This window comes from Vipera ursinii (assembly GCF_947247035.1).
Source record: "Vipera ursinii genome assembly, chromosome: 7".
Lineage (NCBI taxonomy): Eukaryota > Metazoa > Chordata > Lepidosauria > Squamata > Viperidae > Vipera > Vipera ursinii.
Genome location: NC_139521.1, coordinates 21,251,622 through 21,268,103, shown reverse-complemented (window position 1 = coordinate 21,268,103; position 16,482 = coordinate 21,251,622). Strand labels below are relative to the sequence as shown.

Sequence of the window (16,482 nt, the reverse complement as noted above, 5' to 3'; positions counted from 1 at the left end):
TGGATTCAAGACTTTCTTAGGGACCGGTTACAAATAGTGAGGGTCAGGTCTGCTTTGTCCACCCCCTGAAGCTTTGCACCGGCTCGCCACAGGGCTGCATGCTTAGCCCCTACCTGTACTCTTTATACACATATGACTGTGTATCATCTGACCCATCCACTGCGATAATTAAGTTCGCAGATGATATGACTGTGGTGGGTCTTATTACAGGTGGGGATGAGACAGCATATAGGGCGAAGGTACAAAAACTATCCATATGGTGTAGTAACAACAACTTGCACCTGAACATCGGCAAGACGAAAGAGATGGTGCTAGACTTCCGGAGAAAAAAGGAGGAACCTGCCCCACTTTACATTGGGGAGGACTGTGTGGAGAGAGTTTCCTCCTTTAAATTTCTGGGAGTCTACCTCTGCAAAGATCTGACCTGAAAAGTTAATACAACCCAGGTGGCTAGAAAGACCCAACAGAGGCTTCACTTTCTCAGGGTCTTGTGGAAGAACAGGGTAGAACAACGGCTAATGACCCTCTTTTACCTGTCTACTATAGAGAGCGTCCACTCATATGGTATTGTGGTTTGGTATGCTGGTATGACAGCCGCGGATAGGAAAGTATTACAGAGGGTGGTGAGTACAGCACAAGACATTGTGGGCTGTCCCCTGACACCAATGGATGACATCGCCAGGGCTCGTTGCCTTGGAAGAGTGAGGAAAATTCTCAGGGATGACTCACACCCTGGACGGTATCTCTTTACTCTCCTTCCATCGGGAAGGAGATATAGGACTATAGCCAGCCGTACCAACAGGCTGAAAAACAGCTTTTATCCGTGGGCTGTTAGGCTTTTGAACGGGAAATATTACTCAATTAACCACCTCCACTGCACTGTTCCCCCACTGGGTTTCTAAGCCAACTCGAAGAGCTACATCTTTAGGTCCTTACAAAAAGATAGGAGGGTTGGGACAACCTCATGTGAGGGAGCGGAGATGTTCCAGAAGACAGTAGCAACAGCAGAGAAAGTCCTCCTCCTGGACCCTGTGAACCAGAATAATCAGGCTTACAGGACCTGCACATGCCTTCTCTGTCGGCACAAGTGGTACAAGCCAATCCAAGTGGGGCGAGACATTTAAACTTAGTTTCTAGTAGAAACTCAAGTCATTGTGATTTGTAATTCATAATGCAATCCTTCTGAATTAATTTATAGGAGGTGTTTCGGGATATTCAGGGTTGAGACCGCAGCATATGTCCCCTTAAAGCAGCTGTGTCTGTTAGCAGGAGTGGAAGTTCTCCACAACAGCTATGCAACCCTGGAAAGAACAGCTACTTTAATGAGTTGAACTAACATGTCACATACACATTCCAATGTCTGCATGGTGATGGGATAAGAGAGAAAACACCAATTGTAGGGTTGAACACCTAAAATCCACCTTGTCCCTCCCCAGCTGCCAGTGGATGAAGAGCTACAGATGATGGCATGGGGACGTGTCTTCTGTCAACAGTTAATTGACAACTATTGCACTGCAGCAAGAAGGATAGGGATTTGCCCTATTTTGCTGCATTGAGTAATATTTCCAGTTTAAAGTTCAGGTTGTTTTAGTACATATTGTATTTAATACAATACTTTTCTGTATGCTGTATTTATAGTGCATTTTAATATGCAGTTTCAAAATACTGTAATATATTCTCCATAAACTGGGCCACTGCTGATGGTGGGGTTTAAAATGAATCAGTTATGAATTCTGACTTGAAGTTTAGCATCTCAAGGGCTCAAACAAAGGACTTAACCAGGTCAGAGCAAATCCTGGGATTTGCATTCCCACTTAGTTTAGTTAGCTTTTACCTCATTGCATTATGGGAAGTCACACACCCCACCCAGAGAAAGAAATATTTTGGGGAATATTAAAAAGGATAGAATATTATATTTCCCCAAAGGAATAATAAAAAAATCTTAGGCAAAGGCAGTCCCAGGTCTCCCTCCCCCAAGCAGGCCAGCTTTTAGAAATGCAGATTTGATAATCCTTTCAGAAAGACTGTAGGTAGGAAGCTTGGAGCTGATGGGATTAGAAAGACAAATATCCCTAGAACCAACAACACCTCACCCAAAAAATCCAACACAGGACACAGGCATCAGCCACAGCCCCAAGGAAGGAAGATATGACCTTCAGGACATAATAGGTTTAACCCACCATCATCAGAATATCAAAATGGACACACTCAAAAGCTCAGGTCAAAGTTCATGCCACAGGAACAGGAAACAACTCCAAACACAAAAGCCCAAGGAGTTATAAAAAAAACCCACTCCCAGCTACATGTGGTCAGCTTTCCCACAGCCATATAAAAAAAAAACCACTCCCAGCTACATGTGGTCGGCTTTCCCAGAGCCATATTTCTGTCTGGCTCTGCTCTTCAATAAACTACAATCTTCTTTCTAAAGCAGGGCTTTTCAACCGGTCGTACGCATACCACTGGTGGTACTTTGGCACCTGGCAGGTGGTACATGACCGTCCTAAATAAGTGGTATGGGGGGGAAGAGGAATTAGCTTAGCAGCAGCAATGCCGCACAAGCCAAGGGAGAGACAGCTGGAGCTGCAGGGCTGTCAGGGTTGGCAGAAGCCCCAGGATCAGCGGAAGGCTCCAGCTGACCGGTGCTTTCGGAAGCTGGACGTGCGCTGAAGAGAAAAGAATGAGGAAGGGGGGAGAGAGGAGAGGATATAAAAGGAAATTTTGGTGGGAAAGGGCCAGCAAGAGGCTGCCCCACCCGCCCCCTGGGTTCGTAAAGAGGCGAGCACCCAGCATCTCTGCTGACCGTCCCTGCTGACCGCTGAGAAAGGAAAAAGGCAAGAGAAGCGCTTCCCTTTCCCCCAGGATGCCAGCACTCGCATGTTCACTGCCTTCTCCGTGCACCTCCAGGGAGCGGGACAGAGACGGAGTGGGAGGGCCCTCGCTGGCTCCAGGGCTGCCCCTTGGGTCTAAGGCTGAGCGCATTCCAGCTTTGATGGCCCCCGCCAGTAGACCAGCACCACGCCCACTCACTGACTGGACCTTGCAGCCACCATGTTTCCCTTTCACCAGGACTGCCCCTGCCTCCGTGGAATACCAACGGCTGGCAGCGCTGGCAACCTCTCCATCTCCCATCATCTCTTCCTGAGTGCAAAGGAAGGAAGGGAAGGAAGGAAGGAAGGAAGGAAGGAAGGAAGGAAGGAAGGAAGGAAGGAAGGAAGGAAGGAAGGAGCGAGCTGGGAAAGGGACTGCCTTCTGAACGCTTCGCAGGTTCATTTTTTTTGGCTACCCAAGACTCTGAGCAGGAGGTTTCTCATTTTGACCCCTCCCCCAGTCATTGCCTCTGTGCCAGAAGGGGCTCTGCGTGGCTGTCAGCTTGCCTCTCCCAGACCCGTGCACATGTTTGTTTATGTGTATTTGTTCACCACTGCCTGCCTGTTGCCACCTCTGCCTGAAACCTCTGGCAGTTTAAAAAAAAAGGGAGGGAGGGAGGGAGGAAGGCTATAATGAGAAGGAGGGAGGGTCTGGGAGAAGTCCTGCCATAGCAATTGGCCGCGACCAGCCCTGCTGCCCTTTTGCCATCTCCTTGTCCCCTCCTCCTGACTCTCCTGGTGGCCTACCATCCTATTGCTGAGGATGCTTTGGTTACAAAGTTGGGTCTCCTCACATGGAGAGAGAGTGGGCATCCCTCTGACCCACACACTTTGCCCTCCCGCACACATCATGAGCAACCTGGCCAAGGAGAGCGAGCACAGTAGCAGTAGCCTCAAGGAGGTAAGCGCAGCCGGGCACCTCATTGGGGAGGGCTGCACTGAGCTGGGCACTTGCCCTTCACTGCCCAAGGCTCTGGGCAGCCTGCACCACAGGGGGGTCCTCCGTGTGGCCTGAGAGCAAAGGAACCGCCAACGAAGAAATTAAAACCGGTACTTTTTTTCTTTTTTTACAGTTTGTAACATTTTATTACATTATGGAATAAAATACAAAAATACAAAAGCAAACAGTAGGACATAATGGAGAGAAAGAAAGGGAAAAAAGTGAGGCGGAGAAGGGGAAAAGAAAAGGTATTGATCTTTTACTTCCTGTTGCAGTAGAATGAAACATTAACATGAAACCTCAACTTTATACTTTTCCATAATACTGTATAAACTAGCCATTTCTATAACAACAAATAACTCTAACCAGTAAAACCCAAAATCCTGCCCCTTTTTTTCAGTCAAGTTTTTGACACCTTGCTAAACACTGGTGGTACATGAATATTGTCATGTCCTAAAAAAGTGGTACAATCTGTGAAAAGGTTGAAAAGCCCTGTTCTAAAGCAGTCTCCATTTTGTTTATTCCTGACTTGGACTAGAGCCTGATGAAGATTTTTCTTTCAACAGGGTTTTACAGATCAGGGCGCTATACACACTCTTTGCTCACTCTGCTGTTCATTTTACAAGGCGAACCCAGAACCGTGGGCATCTTGGCTAAAGGCAGCGCTATGTTCGTTATTGAGCTTTGGAAAACCTGTCATCTTAGCCAGACCAGATGTTAACTCGGATTAATCCGAATTTGTTTTGGGCTGACCCGGCCTGTCCATGAGCGGATCCATCCAGACTCCTTCCAAAGCTGGTGGCGGCAAACGGAGGGCGCGCAGGCCGTAGGACTGCAGCCGGCAGGGGTGCCCTTCGGTCCCGCAAACCGGTTCGCGCCTGGCAGACGCCTTATGCTAACCACCCACCTTCTGCTGCCGCGACGGAGCGCGAAGGCCGGCTGGTCTAGAAGACGCACCGGACTAACAGGAAGAGTCAGCAGCGGCCCTGTTCTGCTCCCTCGCCGCTGCGTCCGTCTCCGGGATACAGCTTGGGAGGCAGAGGCGTCCAGCCTGGGCGGGGTCAGACGGATTCCGCCTTGCTGCGGCTGCGCGCAAAGGCGAGAGGCAGTGCTGCTTGGAAAAAGGGCTCGGCCGCAGGAGGAGGAGAGGGTAGCCCCGAGTTGTTGCGGTGGGAGGGACCCGGAGGCCGCAACCTTGTATGGTCTTGACACTTCCAAGTTGAAGGAGGTCTCCATGCTGTCCGCCCGCGGGTGTGGAGCGCCCAGTTCGGCCCGACCCCTAAAGACGCCTCCCGTCTGGAAAGAGCCCGAGCATATTGCAAATAGCGGAGGAGGGGGAACACTGGGAAGCGCTCCTGCAAGCGCATTTTGGGCAGAGTGGGTGAGGACAGCGCTACGCAGAGGTCCGCCTCCCTCGACGGTCCTTGCTCTTCACTCCTGGGATTTTTTCTCTGGCTTCTCCAGCCAAGCGCCTAGGAGATTGGAGCTTGCGAAGGGTAAACATTTTGGCTTGCCTGGGCCGCATCGGATGAAGAATTGTCTTGGGCTGCATATAAAATGTATACAATAATATAATTAACATACATGAATAAACTAATTTTGCAGAAAAGTGCTTTATTATGTTTATTGTTATATTGTGGGGCTGCTTTATTAGCTGTCCAGGCCTGCATGGAGTCCACGAGCCGCGGGTTGGATAGGCCTGGTGTAGGCGATTAGAATACTGTAATAGAATAACAGAGTGGAAGAGACCTTGGAGGTCATCTAGCCCAACCCCCTGCTCAAGCCGGCGACCGTTTATCATTTTAGACAACTGGCTGTCCAGTCTCTTCTTAAAAACCTCCAGTGATGGAGCACCTACAACTTCTGAAAGAAAGTGGTTCCACTGGTGGATTTTTCTCAGTCAGGAAATTTCCCTTAAGTTTTAGGTTGCTTCTCTCTTTAGTTTGTATCCATTGCTTCTTGTCTTGCATTCTAGTGCTTTGGAAAATAGGTTGACCCCATCTTCTTTGCGGCAGCCCCTCAAATATTAGAACACTGCTATCATGTCACCCTTAGTCATTTTCATTAGACATACCCAATTCCTGCAACCATTTTTCCTATATTTTAGTCTCGAGCCCCCTAATCTTTGTTGCTCTTCTCTGTACTCTTTCAAGACTCTCAACGTTCTTTTTATATTGTGGCGACCAAAACTGGGTGCAATATTCTACCCAATTATGAAGGCATTCTATAAAGCAATAGTAACACTTGTTATCTTGATTCTACCTCTCTGTTAATGCAGCCTAGGATTGTATTAGATTTTTTGGTGGCTGACTTATATTTCTACGATTATCCACTAGGACTCCAAGATCCCTCTCGCAGTTACTGCTATTGAGCCAAGTTTTTCACCTAATCAGTATCTGTACATTTGTTTTTTCTTGTCTAAGTGTAAAAACTTACTTTTCTTTACACTGAATTTTATTTTGTTATATAGGTCCCGGTATTCAAGTCTGTTGTAATCCATCTGGATCTTGAGCCTATTTTCTGGGATGTTGACTAATCCTGCCAGCTTGGTATCTGCAAAATTGATGAGTTCCTCTTCTATTCCCTCATCTAAATAATTTATGAAGGTATTGAAGAGTAAGACAGAACCTTGGGGTACACCACTGCATACTTCCCTCCATGTAGATGCAGTTCAATTAACACGTGGAGTGCAATTTGTCAGTTTCAAATCCATCTAGTGGTGATGCTGTCTATCCCCACATTTTTCTAGCTTATCAAGAAGTAGGTTGTGATACACTTTGTCAAATGCCTTGTATATGATGTCCGCAGCATTTTGCTGGTCCACTAATTTAGTCACTTTGTCAAAAAATGAAATAAGATTTGTTTGGTATGATGTGTTTTTGACAAACTCATGTTGGCTTCTGTTTAAAATGTTGCTTACTTCTAGGTGTTCACACATCTGTTGCTTGATTATTTTTTCCATGACCTTTCCAGGTATTGATGTCAGACTGATCGGTCTGTAATTTTCTTGCCTATTTTTTTCCTCCTTTTTTGAAGTTGGGAACCACTTCAGCTCTTTTCCAGTCCTCTGGTAGTTCCCTGGTGCTCTAGGATCTTTAAAACATATGGGTCAATGATTCCGAGATCACATTTGTCAGGTTCTTCAGAATTCTAGGATATAATCCATCATGATCTGGTGATTTAAACTAGGATGAACAGGTGTTCTCTTACAATTTTCTTGCCTATTTTAATTTGTACAGGTAGGCCTTGACTTATGACCACAATCAAGCCCCAAATTTCTGTTGCTAAGTAAAACATTTGTTAAGTGAATTTTGCCCCATTTTATTACCTTTCTTGCCACCACTGTTAAGTGAATCACTGCAGTTCTTTTGAATCTGGCTTCCCCATTGACTGCTTGGCAGAAGGTCGCAAAAGGTGCTCACATGATACTGGGACACAGCAACTGTCATAAATATGAACCAGTTGCCAAATGTCTGAATTTTGATTGTGTGACCATGGGGATGTTGCAACAGTCCTAAGTGTGAAAAACGGTTATAAGTCACTTTTTTTCAAAGGTCAGTAAATGAACTGTTGTAAATCAAAGACTATCTGTATTCCCAATCTTTCTTTTATAGTTATGCTTTTGGTAGGTTGGGCTATTTTTTTCTTTTTGTATGAAGAGAGATGCAAAGAACTAATTAAGCATTTCTGCCTTCTCCCTACTGCCCATCGCTTCCTTGTCATCATCTATTTGTGGTCTGATAGTTTCTTTGACTTGTTTCTTGGTTTTTATATGGAAAAGAAATGTTTTTATTATTTTTTACATATGTTGCAAGTCTTACTTCATTCTGAGCCTTAGCTTTTGCAGATTTTGCTTTTTTGGCAGCTGCAGCACAGTGCTGAACACATATTTAAGTGATTGTCCACTAGGACTCCAACATCCCTTTTGCAATTACTGCTACCCAGCCTATTTAGGCTATGTGTAGATTTGGGTTATATGCCACTATTCTGCCATAGTTATGTGTCCCTCTTTTCATTTTTTATACTTATCCTTTTTATCTTTCAATTTGTTGGAGAATTCTTCCAAAGCTTCTTGGGTGGTTTTCATCTTTAAGATTCTCATTCATGGAGTCCTGGCTGGCGAGACATCTAATTCTTCTTCTTGAAGGTGACTTTTGCTTAAACACTCCCTTTGAAAAAGAAACTATAAATCCAGCCCTGACTGCAGATCTGAACGTGGATCTCATTTGGCTGTTCACATCCACCAAATGGAATAATAACTACAGTTCAAATAGCAGAGCCATGATCTTTGCCATTTAATTCTACTTTAGCAGTTCTAAAATCCATTGAGGGAGGCTAATAGATTGTAATCTCAGGGATGAAAAATCTGGCCAATGAGGAAAGGCTGAGAAATAAAGCAGTTAAAATACAGCATTTTCATAATTAACTTTTTAGGTAGGTTGCCATATGTAGATAGATTCTCTGTGTGGGAACAGTTTTCCTGCAATACTGCATTTAACACTGTGCCACCTGGGCTCCTATTAACCTGGCATTGGCTGGATTCAAGATTATACTAAGTCATACAATGGTCAATTTGTATGAGCATGAAATTTCAGAATTCTATTCTCGGTGGGCTGCACATGGTGCACAGAGACTCATGGCTATGTGAGACCACACATAGATTGTGAGTTGCATTCCACATTTGCCATTTTAAACGGATACCTACACTATAGAGGCCTTTTTGATGATATCTTTGTTTTACAATGCAACAACCCAGTTGCTAAAAGGGACTGGGTGGAGTAGCGGCATACTCCTGGTTCTCCAGTCATTGGATTGGTTATCAATAGATTTCCAACTGCAATGCAACTACTGATTTTAATAAGTAATGCCTTCCTATGGCCATCACCTATGGCAGAGTTTATTAACATTGGCCACTGTGTAGACTTTGACTCCCAGCATTCCCACCCATCCCCTCCCTGGGGCTGGAGCTGGTGCAGCTGTTGCTGTGGGAGCAGCAGAGCCCACTCTATATGGCGGGGCTGTGCAATGCGGGCAGCGGAGGCGGTGCGGGCCAGGTGATGTTTTAATCTTATGATTTTAAAAATATATTTTTTCTATTGTAAGTTTCCCCAAACCTCGCCATGTGGATTGCATACAAATATTATATAATTGGTAAATAAAGGTAGAACATATGTTAAATATACATCAAATGATAATATGCTTCCCTACAAAGTCAATTCTTGCTCAATGACAGACCAAGGAGTTAACTCGGAAAGGCAAGAGGAAAATCTAGAAGAGGTCTGTGCAGCTCTTCAACATCTTCATCAACGATTTGGATGAGGGGATAGATGGGGAACTCATCAAATTTGCAGACAACACCAAGCTGGCAGGAATAGCCAATACTCCAGAAGATAGACTTAAGATACAGGAGGATCTGGACAGACTTGAACACTGGGCGCTATCTAACAAAATGAAATTCAATTGTGAAAAAAGTAAGGTTCTACATTTAGGCAGGAAAAATCAAATGCACAGGTATAGTATAGGTGGTACCTTGCTCAATAGTAGTAACTGTGAGAGAGATCTCGTAGTCCTAGTGGACAATCACTTAAATATGAGCCAGCAGTGTGCTGCAGCTGCCAAAAAAGCCAACAAAGTGCTAGGCTGCATTAACAGAGGGATAGAATCAAGATCACGTGAAGTACTAATACTACTTTACAATGCCTTGGTAAGGCCACACCTGGAATATTGCATCCAGTTTTGGTCACCACGATGTAAAAAAGATGTCGACTCTAGAAAGAGTACAGAGAAGAGCAACAAAGATGATTGGGGGACTGGAGGCTAAAACATAGGGAACGGTTGCTGGAATTGGGTATGTGTAGTTTAATGAAGAGAAGGGTGAGGGGTGACATGATAGCAGTGTTCCAATATCTCAGGGGCTGCCACAAAGAAGAGAGAGTCAAGCTATTCTCCAAAGCACCTGAAAGCAGGACAAGAAGCAACGGGATGGAAACTAGTCAAGGAGAGAAGCAACCTAGAACTAAGGAGAAATTTCCTGACAGAACAACTAACCAGTGGAACAACCTGCCTCCAGAAGTGGTGAATGCTCCAACACTGGAAGTTTTTAAGAAGAGACTGGCCAGCCATTTGTCTGAAATGGTATAGGGTTTCCTGCCTGAGCAGGGGGTTGGACTAGATGACCTGCAAGGTCCCTTCCAACTTTTATTATTATTATTATTATTATTATTATTATTATTATTATTATTATTATTATTATTATTATTATTATTATTATTATTATTATTATCTTGTAGAAAGGAAAGGCCCACACTGATAAATTAAAAATTTTGTGGTCTGCAAAGGAATGCTGGTGGGCTAATCAATGATTTGGTGGCTAGAGGAGCACCTACAGTGTTGGAGCTTGTGGTCATGGTAAGCCATGGAGGCACTAGACAACATGACTTTCAGGGCAGTGGTGGTGATTTTATTACTTTAAAAAAAAAGTCTGCTCTGTCCAAGGGTGCTTGGTAGGCTACATGTACAGGCCTGGTCTAGAATTTATTTTGGAGCATTCAGCTATCTAGAGCAAGCATGTCAAACTCATTTTGTTTGAGGCAACTTTTTATAACAGAATTGCCATTAATTTGTTTTAATAAAATAATTTAAATCAATTTTTCACTTGATTTCAAATTAAATGAATGAGGGTTTTTGTTTTAGTACAATTGCCAAATGCAATAAACTGGTTTTAGGTATATGTTATTGGAAGGAAAAAGCAATCCCTGTTGCGTTACTGATCCCAGAGAAACATTTGCATGTATGCAGGTATCCTTAGGGTGCCATAGTTATGGATGATAAATATTGGTTGCAAAGTTGGCATTTCTGGATGTAATACAGATATTTTGGACTTATTTTTGTTTCTTTGCATATTTGATATTTTTAAAAAGGCATATGCTACTGCCTACGCTTATGCACATATGTAACATGATCACTGCTTGTCCAAAATTTTACTATACAGATAATACCCCCAGAAATTATTTTAGCCTTTTTAATAAATGTTATTGATGTTAAGCTCACCAGGGAAAACATCATATATTGTTATGTATATACTAGGTTAATTATTTAAAGACTGAAGTGCAACATAACTAGATTCTAAATAATCTATTTTTCAAAACACACAACAGTCCAAACAGTAAAAGTAAAGTCCAAATTAAGAATATTTCATTAAGAATTGTTTAGATTCAAAATAGTTTTCAAGAATGTACAAAAGATACTATTTTTTTCTAGAATCAGCTAAATTAGACATATTACATTGAGAAAAATGTTTCTCATTTCTTTCCTGTTCCCTTTGATTTCATTGCAGAGATGTTAACATAAGAAATAGATTATTTTGTTATCTAATTTTACCTTCCAAAAGACAGAAGCAGATGAAAAATGTGAGGTTCTTTCCTGTTAAAAGTTTAGTTCCTAAAGAAGTAATCCTGTAAATAATTTTAATCTCCTCCTCTAGTGCAGGCTCTTTTATGACTCGTGGACTTCAACTCCCAGAATTCCTGAGCCAGCATGGCTCAGCTTGGAAACCTCTCCCTTTCCCCTCACCATGGCTGGCTCAGGATTTCTGGGAGTTGAAGTCCATGAGTCATAAAAAAGAGCCAAAATTGCTAGCCCTGCAATAGGCTTAGGAAAACCAATAAGGGAGGTGGGTTGTTTTGTTTTGTTGTTGTTGTGTTTTTTTTTCAAAAAAAGGTTCTGGAAGGCCGTTCTGAGCATTCTATGAGAAAAAAGCCCTGGGTTTTGTGTTCTTCTTTAACCTTTTTACAAGTCCACCATATATGAAAATATGTTGCATCCTCACAACCACACCTCCAACATTTGGGCTGGCAGTTTGGATACATACTTGCTAATTTTTTAGGGTCTAAGTGCCACCTATAAAACATTTTATAAAAATTCTCTCTTAAAATGCCCAATCTTAAACTATATTATGAAGCTGCTGCATTAGTAGGAATAAGTGGTTGGATTAATTTGACACAAGAGAGATTATTAAATCTTGAGGGCCACGATTTGTTGTTTGGCTGGCATGCATATTTGTTGTATGACAAGAAGGTAGACAATGTGTTTAGAGTGCATATTCTAAGACAGGCATTGTTGAGAGTTTAGAAGAAGTATAGACATAAGCTAGATTGCAAGATACCACTGTGGGCAATTCCAAAACACGCAATAGAAAAAATACATGCTGGTTTCAAACATGATGTGACTACGTACAAGGAGATTCTGAGCTTGGAAAGAAATGTCTGGTGTTTGAAATCATATAGCCTCTTGCGAGAAGAGAAGGTTGTTCAAACTTGGTTTCAATATATTCAGCTACGGGCCAGGTGGAAAGAAGACCAGAAAATTGGTTTTACAATGACTGATAAAAATTTGATAAAGCAAATTAGAGATCAGGGTCCAGCACATATCAAACGGATATATCTTGCATTGATAGAAATTGACTCAGAAACAGAGCTTGTTAAAGATTGTATGATTAAATGGGCCCAAAATATCCAAGAAGTTATTACAATGGATACGTGGGAAAGGATTTGGGTGAGGAACGTAAAATTTACACAAGCTCAAAATCTAAGAGAGAATTTTTACAAAATGTTTTATAGATGGCATTTAGATCCTAAAAAGCTTGCAAGTATGTATCCGAATTATCAGCCTAAATGTTGGAGGTGCGGTGACGAAGACGCAACATATTTTCACATATGGTGGACTTGTAAAAAGGTTAAGGCTTTTTGGATAAAAGTCTGGTGGAACATGCAGAAGATTTTTAAACAGAGGATAAAGTTTTGTCCGCAACTTTTTTTGTTGCGAATAATTATAGATGCTACAGTTGTGGACACTAAGTTGATGTTGAATTTAATTACGGCAGCAAGACTCTTAATAGGTCAGTATTGGAAGAAGGAGGAACTGCCGACTATAGAAGAATGGACTTTAAAGGTTTCTGACCTGGCAGAGATGGCAAAGATCTCGGCTTATTTGAAAGATCATTTGCAAGAACGCTATATTGTGGAGTGGAGAAAATGGATTGAGCATATCCAGAACAAATACGGGACTAAGAAGTTTCATGTAGCATTTGAATAAGTCTTCCTTTTTTTTCCCTTTTTTTATATATATATTTTTATATATTTTATATTAATAGTGTTTGTAGTTATCCTATATGAGCTAGAGAGTGATAGATTTTAGAGTTTACGGTTGTTAGCATATGGTTGTTTATGATTCTTTTTTTTGTTTTTTATACCTTGTACTTAGCTCTGGGAAGTCGGGGGGGGGAGGGGGGGAGGGGTAAGGAGGGAGGGATAGGGGAGGGGTAGGGGGGTTTGTTAAAGATAAAATGTATGATAAAACTTTTTAATAAAAAAAAATCTCTCTTAAGTTTTGGGCCTGTGTAAATTTTACATTTCTAACCCAGATCTTTTCCCAAGTGTCCATTGTTATAACCTTGAAAATTCTGGGCCCACTTTATCATACAATCTTTAACAAGTTCCGTTTCTGAGTCAATTTCTATCAATGCATTATATATCCTTTTAATATGTGCTTGACCTTGATCTCTAATTTGTTTTACCAAATTTTCATCAGTCATCGAAAAGCCAGCTTTCTGATCCTCTTTCCATCTTGCCTGTAATTGCCCATACTGGAACCAAGTTTGTACAATCTTTTCTTCTTTTAAAATATTATATGGCTTTAATTGCCATACATTCCTTTCTAGACTTAAAATTTCCTTATATGTAGTCTCATCCTGTTTGAATCCCACATTTATATTTTCTATTGCATGTTTAGGTATTGCCCAAATTGGTATCTTATAATTTAACTTATGTCTATACTTTTTCCAAACTCGCAACAGAGCATACCTTAAAATATGTATCTTAAACACATTATCCACCTTCTTATCATACAATAAATATGCATGCCAACCAAATAACAAATCATGACCCTCAAGTTTTAATAATCTCCCTTGTGTTAAATTAAACCAGTCACTTATCGATGACAAAGCAGCAACCTTATAATATAATTTAAAATTGGGCATTTTAAGACCACCTCTTTTACGCGTATCTTGCATTATCTTAAATTTAACTCGTGGCTTTTTCCCTGCCCAAACAAATTTATTAATTCCTTTTTGCCATTCCTCCAGATTTAAATCCTTTTTAAGTATAGGTATCATTTGAAACAAAAACAAAAATTTTGGCAAAACATTCATCTTCACTGCTGCAATTCTTCCCAATAAAGACAATTGTAATTTTTCCAACTACCTAATTCTTTTTGTATTTTTCCCCATAACATTTCATAATTATTTTTATATAACTTCACATTTGAGGCTGACAGATATATCCCCAAATATTTAATCTTTTTAACTATTTCAAATCCCGTTAGCTCTTCTAGAGCAGCCTTTTGTGGTACAGTCATATTCTTAGACAATATTTTAGTTTTTGTGTGTTTATCTTAAATCCAGAAACTTTCCCATATAACATTATTATCTCCATCAATTCTACAACTGAGTAATCCGGCTGAGTTACTGTAATAACCAGGTCGTCCGCAAATGCCCTCAATCTGTAATCCTGATCTCTTATTTGAATTCCCCTAATTTTATTTGAATCTCGTATTTTAATCAGTAATATTTCCAATGTTAAAACAAACAATAAAGGTGACAGCGGACACCCCTGTCTTGTACCCTTTTCAATATTGCATGATTCTGTCAAACTGTTATTTACTATTATACAAGCTGTTTGCTTCTGATATATTGCCCTAATAGGTTGTAAAAAATTTTCCCCAAATTCAATTTTCTCTAATACTTTCATCAAAAATTGCCAGTCCAATTGATCAAAAGCTTTTTCCGCATCCAAAAAGATCAGCGCTCCGGGGATCTGATTATTTCTTTCCAAGAATTCCAATAGATCTACAATATGTCTCACATTATTCTTCATTTGTCTACCACTTATAAATCCAGTTTGATCACTATGAATCACTTGTTGCATTACCTTCATTAATCTGTTGGCTAAAATTTTTGCAAATATCTTATAGTCAGTATTTAAAAGCGATATTGGTCTTTAGTTTTTGGCTTGGGTAGCATCCTGATCTTCCTTCAGGATCAATGAAATAAACGCAGTTTTCCACGATGGAGGCACTCCTCCTCCCAATTGAATTGTCTTAAACAATTCTCTTAAGGGTTCCACCATTTCTAACTGTAAATTTTTATAATAAACGGCAGTCAAACCATCAGTTCCCAGTGCTTTACCCACTTTTAATTGTTTAATTGCTAGAAAAATTTCTTCGTCAGTTATCAATTGGTTCATCCCTTCCTTTTGTTCTTGTGTAAGAACAGGAATATTAGCATTCATCAAGTATCCATCTATATCTACATTTCTAATCTTATCTCTAGCATACAACTAAAATCACTCGGATCCAGACCGGCTTAGACTCTGACTGGGCAGAGTCTAACGATCAGAACATGGGTGATCTTGTCAATGTTATATGGGACGAGTTTGACCCTGTGACCCCAAAGGAAGTGGACAGAATTATGAAGAAGCTGAGCTCCACCACGTGTTTACTAGATCCGTGCCCTTCTTGGCTGGTTTATTCAGCTCGAGAGGGAACACGAACCTGGATCCAGGCAGTGATATCTGCCTCCTTGAGTGAGGGTTGTTTCCCCTCCGTCTTGAAAGAAGCGGTGGTGAGACCCCTCCTCAAGAAACCTACCTTGGACCCAACTATATTAAACAACTTCCGTCCGGTCTCCAACCTTCGCTTTCTTGCTAAGGTTGTTGAGAGTGTGGTGGCACATCAGCTCCCTTCGGTTCTGGAGGAAACTGACTATCTAGACCCCTACCAATCGGGTTTCAGGCCCGGACACAGCACAGAAATGGCATTGGTCGCACTAATAAATGATCTCTGGAGAGCTCGGGACAGAGGCTGTTCCTCTATCCTAGTTCTTCTAGACCTCTCAGCGGCTTTTGATACCATCGACCATGGTATCTTGCTGCAGCGTCTCAGGGGATTGGGAGTGGGAGGCACAGTTCTCCAATGGTTCTCCTCCTATCTCATGGGACATTCGCAGTCGGTATTAACAGGAGGGCAGAGATCGAGTTCGAGGCCTCTCACTTGTGGAGTCCCTCAAGGATCGGTCCTCTCGCCTCTCCTATTCAACATCTATATGAAACCGCTAGGTGAGATCATTCGTGGTTTTGGAGTCAGGTATCACCAGTATGCTGATGATACCCAGCTTTTTATTTCGACCCCAAACCACCTCAGTGATGCCCTGGATGTGATGTCCCGTTGCCTGGAAGCAGTTCGGGTCTGGATGGGGAAGAACAGGCTTCAACTCAACCCTGACAAGACTGAGTGGCTGTACGTACCTGCATCTCGGGATACTCAGAACATTCCATCTCTTTCTATAGGGGGTGAGTTATTACCCCCCACAGATAAGGCTCGCAACTTGGGAGTCCTCCTAGATTCACAGCTTTCCTTGGAAGACCACATAACATCTGTGACTAGGGGAACCTTTGCCCAGGTTCGCCTGGTTCGCCAATTACAGCCCTATCTAGACCGAGATGCCCTACGTACGGTCACCCATGCACTCGTGACTTCTCGTCTGGACTACTGCAATGCTCTTTACATGGGGCTACCCTTGAAAACCACTCGGAGGCTCCAACTGGTACAGAATGCAGCCGC

The 16,482-nt window shown here is 42.0% G+C and overlaps 1 protein-coding gene across 2 annotated transcripts in view; it reads right to left on the bottom strand.

Moving 5' to 3' along the window:
• CC2D2A (coiled-coil and C2 domain containing 2A) overlaps positions 1 to 4,843 on the bottom strand; it is a 258,992-nt gene extending 254,149 nt beyond the window's left edge. For both annotated transcript variants that reach the window (XM_083366907.1, XM_083366908.1), the window contains exon 1: positions 4,715 to 4,843. The gene's annotated coding sequence lies outside the window, so the exon portion shown is untranslated. The remainder of the gene's footprint in view (positions 1 to 4,714) is intronic.
• Positions 4,844 to 16,482: the final 11,639 nt, after the last annotated feature.